The 16,318-nt window shown below is 36.3% G+C and overlaps 1 long non-coding RNA gene across 4 annotated transcripts in view; it reads right to left on the reverse strand.

Moving 5' to 3' along the window:
* Positions 1 to 16,318, reverse strand: part of LOC123769135 (uncharacterized) — an 84,634-nt gene that overhangs the window by 11,797 nt on the left and 56,519 nt on the right. For all 4 annotated transcript variants that reach the window (XR_011223835.1, XR_011223837.1, XR_011223836.1 and 1 more), the window contains exon 3: positions 1,746 to 1,872. This is a non-coding gene — a long non-coding RNA (uncharacterized lncRNA). The remainder of the gene's footprint in view (positions 1 to 1,745; positions 1,873 to 16,318) is intronic.

Below are 16,318 nucleotides of genomic sequence, written 5' to 3' on the forward strand. Positions count from 1 at the left end.
ATTACCACCAACTGGAGCTCGTGCAGCAGGCCAGGGCCGGTGTGTTGTGTGTTCCAGCACCAAATTGAGGCCACAGAAACGTAAATTGGTGTTAACATGGTGCGAAGCGTGTGCCGTCCCTCTGTGCCATATCAACTGTTTCGCACAGTATCAGTGTCCAGGAGTACTAAATGTGTAATTCTTTGGTAAATATATGTACATATCAAGTTAATTTTTGTGTTTATATTGAAAAAAACCCAAATACATTGAATATTTCCTGTAAATTATACCATTTTGGTGGGCATACTTTTGACACTAATATGTGAGCGCCTAGTGAGTTTATACCATTTTTATTATAATACAACGTCTAGTGGTAATAATTGGAACAATACTAGCGAAAAAAATTGTGTAAAATGACCCAAGAATACTGTAAATAATTCCGCGAAAATAAATTCGCGGCAACTCGGGCCGCGTGAGCGGCCGTGAGTGACGGCTGCCTGACGCAGCACCCTTTATCGCTCACGTTCTGTGACGTCTTCGGCTAACTTCTCGGCTTAATTGTGTCATTGGTATGTACAATAGAATTTTTGTATTATGTTTCCCGTGCTCATGGGACACAAGTTAACATGTTTAGACGACGAAAAAAAAAATCATTTTTTTTTCTTGCGCACAGGGGTGTAAATGTCCCCAGGACCTCTGAGCAGTGTAAGGGTTAATCCGCTTGATTCCTCACGTGTGCCCCAAAGAATGAAGTGATTTGATACAATGCTATGCCCAAGATTACCATCCGAGTGCCGGCAGGGAAGTGGTTCAAATAGCTTCGCTATCACTTCCTTATTGTCCGGTCAAGATGGTCAAGCGGATTAAGGCATCCTGTAGATACCAGTTGCGTTGCTCCTGGCAGTATGGGTTCGAGTCACTTCTAGGGTGTGAGTTTTCAGTCGTATATAGTCCAGTCGTATATACTTTGCCTGACTGTTACCTTATATATAAATACATATATATATATATATATATATATATATATATATATATATATATATATATATATATATATATATATATATATATATATCTGTATATATATATATATATACATATATATATATATATATATATATATATATATATATATATATATATATATATATATATATATATATATATATTTATATATATATATATATATATATATATATTTATATATATATATATATATATATAAATTTATATAAATATATATATAAATATATATATATATATATATATATATATATATATATATATATATATATATATATATATATATGTATATATATATATATGTATATATAATGTAACAGTCAGGCAAAGTTAACAGCTGAAAATCTGTAAAAAAAACTGCAGGAAAGAAAGCCACAATTTAGGAGATCACAGGATTCACTGAGTCACATTAGGTATTAATCCTTCCTAAATATTTGCTTGGGGGTCAGTGAACATTGATCCCCCTTATGACACACATTTCTGACTTGACAGTGAAATATTACTGACGACAGATTATATTAATATGCCCAGATTTTGTAAATTATATTTATACTAAGAGTATTGTCCTCACTTTAGTTTAGAGGAAATTATTAAAGACCTACGAGCCCACAACCTCTCGGAAAACTTAGTCTTTATAATTTTCATTACAATACTGTATATTTATCATCAACAAAATTATCATTATGTCATAAGTAAAACTTTATTTTCGTTAATTAATAATGATTGTCAATGCTTGTTCTCACCTGAGTGCATCCATGGTTGGACAGCTTGCGACCTGTTGCCTGGCCCACACCAGGTACTTCTGTCACCAGTTTCCTCCCCATCGGCTCCGAAACAAAAATTTTGTGTTTCTGGGACGTTGTCGACATCCTGTGGAATCAGTCATTTGGAAAAAGAACTATCTTGTAAACTAATGCTGGGGATAACCATTTTATTTTTGTAATAGTTTAACATGGCTTTCTTAGCACATGTTAATTTGTTTTGAAAATATATAAATTGGCGTTAAAACAGAAGATGGTCAATGAGTGAAACTGAAATATTGATAATAGCCCAAAATCTAATTGTTTGCTTTGACTAGGATAATGGGCAAATACACTGCAAAAAATGGTCAATCAGAATACTGAACTATAGTTCCAACATACAGTACATTGAACAAATACAATCACTATATCTTGGTAATAACAGTATGCAATGGACCTGCAAAAAAAAAATATGTATCAGACAAGATGTAAAGTAATATACAATATACTAAGTTAGTATACTTTTACAAATACTTACAATGGAAGTAGGGATAATAACGCCATTGATTTACACTGTTCACCTTTGCTCTGATTGTACCTGAAATGTCTGGGAACTGGTTGACTGGTCAGATCTAGGAAGACCAGATGGTAGTAATGCTGTACACCACCACTGTAAGTTGTCTCTAGTGACACTCGACAGTATTTGACAATTTGGGTGCTTTGCTTCACCAGGAACATCAACTTGAGGAGCTGTATTAGCTTAATGGTGATGGGTGACTTATAAAGATTTTGATTGACATGAACATGGCGCAAATTTAAATTTAATGAATTTATTCATGGATGTTGAAAATTTACAAAATCCTGTTATTGAATCAATGGCAAATTTAATATTAACATTAGCATCCTGTTATGAGATGTAAGAGAAGGAGGCTTATATTAATGATTTCCTCATTGATGATGATGTAAATATTTTATCTGTGGCATAAGACTGTCAGTGATAGTGACTTGTCTGGGCATCCTCCTGACATACCCTGGATTATACTTCACTTGCAGGTCGTTGTTTCTTGTGAAAAAATATCCTCCAAACAATTAGTATAAATTGGCGTAACACCACAGTTGCTTACCTGAATAATTGTTTGCATACGAAAACTTTATTACAAATAATCAAATTACAATTACATTATTACAAGTGTTTTCTGTGGGAAGCCCCATCGGATCTCTGAAGCTATCCGAATTGATAAGTGTTATACTAGTTTGGGGTCATCGGTCACAGCCTAACGGGGTCTACGAGTCAGAACCTAGCCTCCTCGGAGAGGCGCAGGGAGCAGTGGCCTATGAACAATTTACATTTAAATTATGTCATAATTACCATCGACCGGGAAGGGCACCCAAAAAGATAGGCGAATCAAAACAGACCACAATCTGGTGAAAGTTGCGACTATATCCGAACAGAGAAAAAGAACTTCCCTAAAAAGAAAACAAACAAGCAACACCACCCAACTAGCACACCCACACGGAAGAGCATTTCAGTGTCAATCTAGCACAGAGGAGCGTTGCCGTGTCAGTCTAGTGCAGGAATCGGCGTTTTATTGTCATTCTTATACAGGGAGGAACCTTTCATTGTCAGTCACGTACTGGGAGAGTAGTATAAACCGGGCTTATGGGGAGCAGTTGGAATTTCTTCGATAGCATCTTGTTGGCCCCTGATTTTTTTCCCATGAACGTGAGTGTAACTTCCTTCTGCCTCCTGATTTTTTTTCCGTGGAAATTAATTGGTTCTCTCCTGGCTCCTGATATTTTTCCATGGAGATTATATGGCTCTCATCCATCTTCAACTTTTAATCCCCAGGAGATTAAACGGTCCCCTCCGGTCATCCCTAATTTGAATTACCTCGGCGACGTGCGTGGTTCCAATCATCCCTAATGTTCAATGACGTCATCAACCAACTAGTCTTCATCTTTCCTCAATAAGTTCGATTTCCTTAATTGCATATTTAATCCCATTTGTAATGATTTATTATGAAATCCCATTTTCAAAGATTATTTATAGTTGAAAGATTGTATATTAAACATAAGAATGAAATTATGGAAGGGCTGTAGGGATCATACAATAACTCCTATTTATATCCACTCATGCTCATTCATATAAGCTATCTCTAAATATCTTACATGTATAAGCTATCTTTAAATTAAATAAAGTTCAGGAGGCCTATGCATGTCAAGCAAAAAAAATAAACAATGTTCACACACTGGTATTTGCTCATATCATTCCCAAATAAATTATAAACTTATCTTTTGTATAAATATACCCAATTGTTATCCACTTTTGTACCTGTTTATCCACTTCTACCCTTCAATCATGTCACCTATATAAAACTATATGCCTCCTCTTAATGCCCCCTTGTATTTCCATTCTTTCTTCCTTCGCCTAACTTTTGAATGGCTTATTTGTTAAAAAATTATTTTAGTAATAATAATAATAATAATAATAATAATAATAATAATAATAATAATATTTTATTTAGGAAAAGTACATACATAGATGCAGTGTTACAAACATCCTGATTGATTTATAGGTAGAGCTAGTACATACAATACGCATAGCGAAAAAAACACTTAGACTAAAACTTAATAGTAATTGAGCTTAAAGTAGAGTAGTAGTAGACTAATTAAATTGTAAGAAAAGATTATTAGTGTCCCAAGCCCCCCAGATTGTTTATTTATACCTAATATTTATGGTGTTAATTTATACCTAATATTTATAACATGGAAATGTTATAAATATTAGGCATTAGGCGTTATTGGGCATTTTCTTTACATCAGTTCAATTTAACTTAGGGGCCGGGAGTGAAATTTAGCAATCTTCCTCAAACACTCTCAAATTTATTGTGCATAATGTACATGGTAGTACATTATGCACAATAAATTTGGTAACTTTTCTTAATAGATCCATTTCATAACATGAACAAAAAAAAATATAAAAAAACTAAAAAAATCACCAATTTCAGATAAAATAAACTAATTTAAAATTTCACCAATTTTTATTTTATTCATTATTGACTCAGAATGGCATATAACGTTCATTGTAATTACTTTAAAATATTGTTCGAGAGTATAGTTTACTGTAAAATAAATATTCAATGTTGCCTTCAAAATATGCGCCAAATTTACACGCAAACAATTTATAACTCCCAAAGCCACCGTTTACGAATAAACGGTTGCAATTAAACCTTAGCACTAGGAACGTTGCCCATAATATATAAAAATGGTGAGAATCGCTCATAAACTGGATTTTTTATTCTGACTCAGAAAGTACTAATTCTGGTTTTATAGAGACAATTGAAGTTGAAGTTATCGACAATGAATATGGTAGTTCTAATTTATCAATTTACTTGTATGTTTTAATAAACATTGCTTGGCATTCGTACGCGAATATGTGAAAGTTGTAGGTCAATATGTGTTGAAATGAAGTCAAGAAAAAATAACCCCCCAAACAAACAAATATTGGGATAAGGATTATGAGTTAATACGGATAATAAATATAATTTATATAAGTGATAAGGCACACATCAGGTCCCCATTCATCAACACAACCTAAAGAGACAAATATAATAGAGTTTGAAATCTGTAAATTTTTCAGCCCCTTCCCCCCCCCCCAAAAAAAAATAAGTTACTACAACTTTTGCCATCTGTGGCTGACTAATTGCTGACCAATGTCATTCAAAGTTTACATACTTAGTGATGGGATTACATTATCCAAGATGTAGAAGCTGCATCAAAACCTGAATAAAAACAAAGAAGAAAAAAACTTCAAAAATATTGTAGGACATTGGTGAAACTAACAGATATTGGCATTGGGCAATGTATTTATATGATATATAACAAAATACAGCATAATAACATAATTGTTCATTATTATTTGTGTTATTATGTATTACTCAGTAATGCTAGAAAGACACCAGCTGCATATCCACTTTGTGGATCCTCCTCACTAATATTCTTCTTTGTGCATCGGACAGGTGCTTGCATCTCTTTATCACTGCATTATCCCTCAGTTTCAGTTAATAGGATCTGTTCTCCTTATCATCAGCACTGTTTGTTAGTTTTTTAATATTCATATAAAATACATTTCTTATCATATTGGGATAAAATTTTCATGACACTGTTGCCAAATAATTGGAGATTTGTTTATAATTTTCTAGTAATTTTCAATAAATTCAAATATTTTTGGAGCTCATGGGCCCTTAACCTAACCCATAATTAGAGGCTTCATAACCCCTCCCCTCGAAATTATACTGTAAATTTAAGATAGGAATAAATTTTAGCATATTATCCTAATTTTTCCCTATTAAACCCTAATTTATCCCTAATGAACCCTAATATATGTTATATGTTAATTTATCCCTATTTTCCCCAATTTTGTCTTATTATCTTAATTTATCCCTAATTTACCCTAATTTATGGCATGTTACCCAAATTTACCATAATTTAGAAAAGGTACAGGGGGGGGGGGGTTAGAAAGCCACTAATTATGGGTTAGGTTAAGGAAAATTGGATTATGTTAATGGTGTAGATATACTGAATGTTATCACTTTCATAAGAATATTATGTAAAATGGAGTTCAGATACAAGTATTTGAGGTTAGCTAAGATTGGTTAAGTTGAACTGATGTAGAGAAAATGAACAATAATAACACATTTCCATTAGCCCAGGTAATAGAAGTTTGGTTAGGATAGGTTGGTCGTATTGATATAAAACCAGAATCTGACCCCCCCCCAAAAAAAAAAAATCCTTAGAATAAGATGCGATAATGGGACCAAGATCCTAACCTCAGAGGTTAGGTCCAGGGCGTTGGGTTGATGAAAAAACTCACTTGCCACCAAATACAATACATTTGACGTTAGGCTTAGGCAGGTTATGTTCAGGGTGGCAGAGTCCATGTCGAAAACAAAACATTGTCAGAAATATTTAACAAAGATCCAGGCAGGTTAGGAAGAGAGTGGCTGAGTTGATGTGTAAAATCAAAACACTTTCTTAACAATATAGCTTCAATATTAAACAGGTCCAGGCAGGATAGGCACGGGGTCGTTGACTTGATTTGTAAAAACGAACACTTTCCCTGCAATATTAAACATAGTTCCAGGCAGATTAGGCATGGGGTGAATGAGTTGACGTGTGAAAACAAACAACTTTCTACCAATACAGTTGCAATATTAAACATAGATCCAGACCAGTTAGGTTTATATCAACAATTAAACACGTTCCTAAGTATATATTGTATCTAAGCTTAGGTATTAGGTGGTTCAGTTGCGGTAATATGAGGAAAATACCCAATAACAACGCACTTCTAATAATATATTCCCAAAAATCAGCTGTAACGCTGGGTAGAATGGAAGTTGGGAGTAGACATTTCCTGCTCTAATTACAGTTAACTTCAGCTCAGGATACGATGAGGCTAGGTACATTTAGTAGAATTTGGCTTTGGCTTGATATAATTAGGGTAAATGTAGTGGAATTTTCTTAAATTGGGATCAAATTGGTTAAATTTAGCTTTTGGTTGTTTTATGTTGGGTTGGGTTAGGTTGGGTTGGATGGGTTTGGTTGGATTGAGCCAAAAAAAAAAAAACATCTGGATATTGGTAATAGCCAGACGGACACAACACTAACACTATGAAATGGTTTTGAGGATGGGATATGTTATGCAAAGACTGGATGTTGGTGATATAAGTTAACAGATCTCACAGTCAAATTCCGCTTTTGGTTGTAATATGAATAGTTACATTTAGATATATTCAGCTTTGGTTTGTTATAATTCTGGTAAATTTAATGGAATTGACTCAATATGGGATAAATTTGGTTTCTTTAGTTTTGACGGTGTTAGGTTCGGTTAGGTTTAGTTAGGTTGGGTTTGGTTGGATTGATACCAAGAAACACATCTGGATGTAGAAAACAGCTAGATGGACACAGAACTAACACTATGAATTAGGAATGGAGTATTAGGAATGGGGTATGTTTCGTGGTGACTCGAGATTGGAAATAAACATTAAATTTAGATGGGATAGGTTAAACTTGCTTAAATTGGGCTGTAGTTGTGCATAGGTTCAAACCCTCATAGGGTTCCTGTTGGTTTTGTTCCTTGATATATCATGTTAATGGGATTTCTCTGTATATGGTTGTGCTATGATACGATTTTTTTATATATTTGGTGAAAATTGTCTAAAATTAGGTAAATTAATGTGGGACAGAATTAAATTTTGCCAATTTTAATAAAATCTAGCTTAGGTTATGTTAGGTAAGGTTTTGGAGGGTGGGATATATAATATCTTAAGGGTAATGAACTGGCTTGTTCAGGAAATAGTGTAAATTAGCCGATTTGGGTTTGAGTTATAACTAGCTCTTATAATGGAAAAAGAAAGGAAGGGAGGAACTGGAGAAAGCACCAAGCCATCAAAACTATATAGAACTTGGAAGAGGTTAGGATAAGGATTTAGGATGGGACGGAGAAAAGGAATGATGCCCAACCACTTGGACGGTTGGGGATTGAACGCTGACCTGCATGAAGCAAAACCGTCATTCTACCGTCCAGTCCAAGTGGCTGGGCGTAATGGATGGGGAGAGGTCACATATATGTATGTGAGGATATGGGTGCTTATATTTAGTTAGTTTAGCTTTTGTTAGCTAGAATTTAGTCAAATTTGGGTATGACAAGTAGATTTTGTCTAGATTTAATTACATTTAGGTTCTAATAGGGTGTATTTTAGTAGGATATAATAAATATGAATCAGTTTTAGTTGATTTTAGCACTTGTTGGTTAAATTTTGATGGGTAAGTCAAATTTAGTTAATTTCAGCAAGACATAGTAACTTTTGAGTTGGATTAGGATGGGATGAACTACCTTAGGTTGGGTTAGGATATTATTGTTATGGGTTGGACATTGTCAGTTTATTTTAGATATTATAGAATAAATTTTGATATGCTATAACAATTTGCTTAAATTTAAATAGATTTACTTACTTAACATAGCCCAACTTGTCATAACCTAACCCAAGCGGTCATAACCTAACCAAACCTAACCTAACCTAACCGAACCTCTCCTAACCTAACATTACTAAGGTTAATTCCAATAAGACTGTTGGTCGGTTTGACTAAATAAATATGGGTGACATGATTGGAGTGGTTGTAGCAATTAGGTAGGTATTTAATATATTAAAACTATGCATATAAATTAGGAAATACTGGTGATAGAACAGTTAAGCATATATTATGTTGTAAAATTATCTTTTGAAATACATGTGTGTTTATCAGTATTATGAACTTTAATATATAGCGCTGGCATGGATGATTTGATGGAAAGCTCTATAATCTATCCAGACTCCGAGCAAAGACGAAAGTACAGATGCGAATCCTCAGGGAGTTCCTCCTCGCCGACGACGCAGTGATCACCACACACACAGCAGAAGGCTTGCAGCAGCTACTCAACCGCTTTTCCGCAGCCTGTTCCGCATTGGGCATTCCAATCAGCCTGAAGAAGACACAGGTGATGGGACAAGATGTCAATGAGCTACCCTGTATAAATATAGCAGACTATGTGCTGGAGGCAGTTCACGAGTTTGTGTACCTGGGCTCCACAATCTCAGACACCCTTTTCCTGGACACTGAGCTCAACAGGCGTATCGGGAAGGCCGCAACAACACTGGCCAGGCTCACAAAGCGCGTTTGGGAAAATGCCAAACTGACAGTGTACACAAAGGCACAAGTCTACATGGCATGTGTGGTGAGTACACTTCTCTATGGCTCGGAGTCCTGGACCCTACGCTCTCGCCAGGAGAGATGGCTCAATACCTTTCACATGCGGAACCTGAGATGTATCCTTGGCATCACGTGGAAAGACCACGTCACCAACAACACAGTACTGGAGAGAACAGGAGTCCTTTTAATGTTCACTCTATTGAAGCAGAGACGCATGCAATGACTGGGACATGTCACACGCATGGAAGATGGCCGCATACCGAACGACCTCTTGTATGGAGAACTGGCATAAGGAAGGAGAGCCTCCGGAAGACCTCCGCTGCGTCTCAAAGACACCTGCAAGCGCAACATCAAGCAGATGAACATCGACATCAACACGTGGGAGGCAGCAGCTGTGGACAGATCTGCCTGGAGATGCAAAGTGCAGAAGGGACTCCAGCAATTCGTGGATGAATTGAAGAGGCAGGGACCCACTCGGCGTTTATCTCCGCTCGCTGCAGTCCGGACTGTGATTCTCGGGTTGGCCTTCACAGCCACAGCAAGTGCTGCATCCAATTAGACTACAACAACTAGACACTCAACCTGTGTCTAGGGCAAAGACACAGGGCAAAACTCCATAAACCCACGGGATTGACGGATGCCTACCATATGTATGAATATGAGACTGATTGTTCGGAAACAGGTTAGCTGATTTGTCGAGAAATAAGAGGATTTTTAGGAGTCTAGGTCTAGGAGTGATTACCTTATGAACAGATAAAATGGATAGTATCCAGCTGGGGTTGCCGGATGCATACATTTCGGTACGATCTTTTGGTAACAGCAGAATAATGATGTAGAAATTTATATGATAGAAAAATGTACTTGTTTGTGGATACTAGAATATAAAATTTTGATGTGTAGTTTTTATTTATAAAAGTGGTGTCGTGATGAAACATATCATATCTACTATTGCAAGTTTCAATAAAAAAAATTTTAAGAAAGAAAAGTAGAATAATTAAACAACAATTATCTATTCATGAAATTTTATATATACAAGAGTTATTACATTCTTGTAAAGTCACTAACACGCATGGCGCTTTGGGAAAGTCCTTAATCCTAATTGTTCCCAGGAATATGGCCCGCCAAATCGTTTAAGAACCAGATGCAAATTCACTGATGGATGAACAGAGGCAACCGTTAAGAACTGACGCCCAGTCAATCCTCCTCGGCCAGGATACGAACCGAGGTTATAGCATTCGCGAATCGCCGAGCGACTGCTTTACCCCTGTACCACGGGGACTGTTATATGTGCGAGATGTGGCAGTATGGGAAGTTATGCATTGTTGATCTCCTTTAAAGAGCTCAAGAGTGTATATAACAGTTGCATGGATAAATATTATATATGGAGATAAGAATGAATTAACAAATGTATAATTGATTATAGTTTGGTAAATTATTGGGGGAGGTATTTGTTGGGATAAAACTTTCATATCTGGAGGGGGGGGGGGGGTTAATGAGATTTTAATGATAGCTGTAACACAGTGAGATGATAGAAATGGAAGCTTGTAAGGGAATGTTAGTGAAAATTATGTATGTATTTTAAATAAAATATATATACTTTGCTGTTTGCTTAGAGATTACAATGCAATGAGTAAGGGATCCAATGTATGCTTTAAGTGTGTGTGTGTGTGTGTAATTATCTAAGCGTAATTACCTAATTGCCGTTACAGGATGAGAACTACGCTCGTGGTGTCTCATCTTCCCAGCACTCTTTGTCATATAAAGCTTTGAAATTACTTACGGTTTTGGCATCCGCCACCTTCTCACCTAACTTGTTCCAAACGTCTACCACTCTATTTACAAAAGAGAATAAGGGAATTTTCTTATATCTCTCCGGCAAATTTGTTTCGTTAGTTTAATTCTATGACCTCATGTTCTTGATAAGGAATTCTTCTCTATCAATTTTGTCGATTCCTGTTATTATTTTGCACGTAGTGATCATATCGCCTCTTTTTTTCTGTCTTCTAGTTTTTGCATATTTAATGCCTCTAACCTATCCTCGTACCTATTGTTCTTGAGTTCTGAAAGCCTCTTATTGGCATCTTTTCCAGTTTGTTGATTTGCTTCTGAAGATATGGGCATCATTCAATCGCTGCACATTCCAGCATTGGTCTAACAAAAGTCGTGAACAATTTCTTTAGTTTTTTTAAATACATGGTCTCCATCCATGTGTTTAAAAGCAATTCTAAAGTTAGAAAGTGTAGCATAGGCTCTTCGCACAATGATCTTAATGTGGTTCTCAGGAGACAGTTTTTTTTTTTATCTTGAACAACCCCTAGATCTCTTCCTTTATCAGAATTCTTTAAAGATTTCTTACATCATTTATAGGTTTTGTGGGGTCTATATTCTCCTATTCTCCTCAGACGGAATGGAAGCAAAGCATCTATGGGATGAAGTATCTAGATCATCTAGGTCAAACAGTATTTGTGTCATGGGTGACATTAATTTTAGTGGAATTAACTGGATTAACATAACAGAGAATAATGAAGCAGTAGAATTTCAAGAATTAATTGACGACTACTTAAACAACACATCAAGGAACCAACGCGGAGAAACTAATATTTTAGACTTAGTGTTAACTAACAGGGAAACAGAAATTAATGAAATCGAAAGTAGGAGTGAGCTAGAGAACAGTGATCACAAAGAAATCAGATTAAGCATAGAATGTAATAAATTTGTAGGAGAAAATTCTGTTAAAGTGCCAGATTTTCGAAAAGCTGATTTTAATGGCATAAGAAATTTTTTGAGTGAAATAGATTAGAAAGTCCTGGGCATAGGGGGGTTAGCTGGTCTTGGAGTGAGATATGAACCCAGCGATGGGGGATTTAAAAAAGGATTTCGATGTTGATTCAAAGTATAACTTATTTAAAAATATTCTAAGCAAAACACAGGAACGTAGTATCTTGAGATGATTTCTTGAAATGATTTCGGGGCTTAGCGTTCCTGCGGCCCGGTTCTCGATCAGGTCTTCTTTTTGTTACACCCCCCCAAAGAAGCAGCCCGTAACAGCTATCTAACTCCCAGGTAATTATTTACTGCTAGGTAACAGGTGCATCAGGGTGAAAGAAACTTTTTGCCCATTTGTCTCCGCCTCCACCGGGGATCGAACCCGGAACCTCAGGAATACGATTCCAAAGCTCTATCCCCTCAGCTGTCAGGCACCCTTGGTATATTTTATCTTGAGGTTATCTTGAGATGATTTCGGGGCTTTAGTGTCACCGCGGCTCGGTCCTCGACCAGGCCTCCATCCCCAGAAAGCAGCCCGTGACAGCTGACTAAGTCCCAGGTACCTATTTACTGCTAGGTAACAGGGGCATCAGGGTGAAAGAAACTGCCCATCGCTTCTCGCCGGCGCCCGGGATCTAACCCAGGACCACAGGATCACTCGTCCAGTGTTCTGTCCGCTCAGCCACCGGCTCCCTGGTATACCATACAAATTGAATAGATCGAATAGTAATGATCCGAAATGGATAACAAAGGCTCTGAAGAACCTTATAGGTAGAAAGAGAGCTTTGTACAAAAGGTTTAGGAATGGAAATGCCAGTTCAGAACAAGATTTCGTCCTACTGGTTAGAAATGATAAAAAAAGAGAGGAGAGGAAAACGAAACTATGAAGTTCACATAGCAGAAGAAAAGACAAATCCTAAACTGTTTTTTCAGTTATATCGAACAAAAATTAGAGAAAGGATATGTCCATTAAAAAATGAAACAGGTCAGATAAATGATAATAACAAAAAGATGTGTAGCATTTCTAATCAATATTTTATCTCTGTATTTACTAAAGAACAACTAAACATTATGCCTGCAGCCGAACAAGTCTATGTGAGTGGGGAGGAGGACAGGTTGACTAGTTTAGCAGTTACAAGGTTATAAAACAAATAGTGAAACCCAATCCAAGTAAATCCCCAGGGCTGGACGAAGTGTTTGCCAGGGTGCTTAAGAAATGCAAAGAGGAGCTTTGCGAGCCATTGTCTACCATATTTAAGAGTCATATTTTTATTTTAGAGTCAAGCAGAATGCCAGAGTCGTGGAAGGTTGCGAATGTGGTACCAATTTTTAAGAAAGAAGATAAATTACTTGCATCAAACTATCGACCAATTAGCTTAATGTCTAATGTGTGAAAGTTACTTGAATCGATAATTGCAAATACCATTCGTCTTCATCTTGAAAACATAAATTAATAACTTATTCACAACATGGTTTTACAAATGGCTGTTAATGTTAAACAAATTTGCTATCATTTTATTTCAGCATAGTCGAGGCAGTTGATAATGATAAGGTTTGTGATGTTGTGTACCTTGACTTTAGCAAAGCTTTTGGCACAGTGCCACATGAAAGACTGATTAAAAGGATAGAGGCTCAAGGTATTGGGGGTGCTATATTAAGTTGGATTAGGGCATGGCTATACCAAACGAAACAGAGTTAGTATAAAGGAGGTTAAGTCAGACTGGTAAAATGTTGTAAGTGGAGTGCTTCAAGATTTTGTCCTGGGACCTCTGTTATTCATAATATATATATATATAAATGATTTAGAATAAGGTTTGAGCAGTAATATTTGCAAATTTGCCGGTGATACAAAAATCGGAAGGGAAATAAACACGGAAAAAGACTCTCTATCACTTCAAGACGATCTAAATAGGGTTTGAAATCGTCAAAAGATTGACAGATGCAGTTCATTGCTGACAAATGTAAGGTTTTAAAGCTTGGTAATGATGATATAGTTGCAAGATACAAGCTAGATGGTGTTGAGATTGCAAAGTCGGATTGCGAAAGGGATCGGGGAGTTATGATTAACAAGAATTTAAAGCCAAAAAATCAATACATAAATGTTCGTAATAAGGGAAATAGGACACTGGGATTTATTAATCAAAACATTAGTAACAAGACACCTGGTATTGTTCTTCAGCTATATCTTGCTCTGATTAGGCCCAATTTACATTATGCAGTTCAGTTTTGGTCGGCCGTACTATAGAATAGGTTTTCGAATTTTTCGAATGGAGAGAATTTTCTCTTACAGATCTATTCCATTCCATGCTAAATCTAATTTCCTTTTAATCACTATTCCCTAGTCCACTCCCTATTTCAGTGTCATTAATTTGTGTTGCCCAGTTAGTTAACACTAAATCTAGAATATTATTTTCCCGCGTTGGTTCCTTAATGTGTTGAGTAAGAAAGCAATCGTCAATTAATTCTAGAAAATCTTCTGCTTCGTTATTTCCTGTTTTGTTAATCCAATTTATTCCACAAAAATTAAAGTCACCGCATGACAAATATACAGTTAGACCTAGATGCTATAGATATTTCATCCTATAGATGCTTTGCTTCCATTTTGTCTAAATTTGGTGGGCAATATATATATAACTGTAGTTATATAACTGCTAATATAAGATTATTTGCTTTTTCGTTTAATTCTAGCCAAATAGTTTCCGTGTGAGTTCAGTTATGATTCCCTATTTTTGACTACATTTCAAATTTTTCCTAACATATATGGCTTTTTCCCTTCCTCATCTAATATATCTATGTGTGTGAAATAGTTTAAATCAATTTATTTGATATTCAGCTAATAGTTCTACATTTTCTACATTCATCCATATTTCGTTAAGTGCAATAATATGTATTTTTTCTGTGTATTCAAGAGCATTTATATCGTTTATTTTGTTTCTTAGACTCCTACTGTTCGTGTAATATACCTTAAGTTGTATTGTTATTTTGAGGGCCCACTATTTCCTTGATCATTTTGCCACTTTGTTTCTCCCACAAACACATACTTTTATTACCTCCTTTTTCCATATCAATTCCCATACCACTGTCTACTAACAGTATAAACTCAAACATACACCTCCCACCATAGATTCCAACAAGTTCGCAACAGCAACAACCCCAGCCCTTGATAGATGCACCCCATCCCGAGCATACATGTCCTTTCTTCCATAGAAGTGTTTCCAGTTTTCTATGAATGATATTGCATTTGATTTGCAATATTGGTCCAGTCGGCAATTAACACCAAGTACCTTCGACAACCATTCATTTCCAACGTACTTTCTTGGAAGAATGTCACATATGATCGGGATTCCTCCCTTGCTCCTAACTAATTGTACGTCTGTCTTAAACTTCTGCATCATTTCCTCACTCCTAACTCGTTTAACATCATTTCCATTGGCACTGATACAAATAATGGACTTGTTCCCATTTCTAGCCATAATATCGTCCATGTTGTTAACAATGTCACCAATCCCTGTTGCCGGATAGCAAACCCTTAACCTGTTTCCGCCATCTCTGTCACAAAAAGTTCTATCTAAATACCTCACTGTGAGGGAATGAATTCCCAGCTAGTTTTTCTGGATTATGTTAGAGTGTATGGTGCACTCTAGCGCTCTAGACAAGACGTTCACACACAACAAGCCCTTATAGAGAGTCTTAGATAGGCCCCAGCTTAATGCTGTTCATTAAGACTATAAAGGAGTCTGTAACCGCTCGTGGAAGGCATTACAGCATTTTACATATTTTACATGTAAAATGTGTTCAGAGGAGAGTGAGGTACGAGGTATATGAAACTGGAGCCAACGGTTTTGGAAGGAAGAGTGGTGCTTGGTGCCTCTTCCACCTAGGTGATGTCGTCATACCAGGCCTCCTTTCCTGTGACGTCACGAGGCTCCACGTGGCTAAGGGCGTCTATGATTGGGCCAGGCACCTCAGCATCTTGTAGGCGTTTGGGCACAAACCCCTTTGATTGGAAGAGGCATCTCATAGGCCTGCAGGCTTCGCTCTGATTGGACAAGACAAAGGGG

This window comes from Procambarus clarkii, chromosome 66 (assembly GCF_040958095.1).
Source record: "Procambarus clarkii isolate CNS0578487 chromosome 66, FALCON_Pclarkii_2.0, whole genome shotgun sequence".
NCBI classification, from domain to species: Eukaryota; Metazoa; Arthropoda; class Malacostraca; order Decapoda; family Cambaridae; genus Procambarus; species Procambarus clarkii.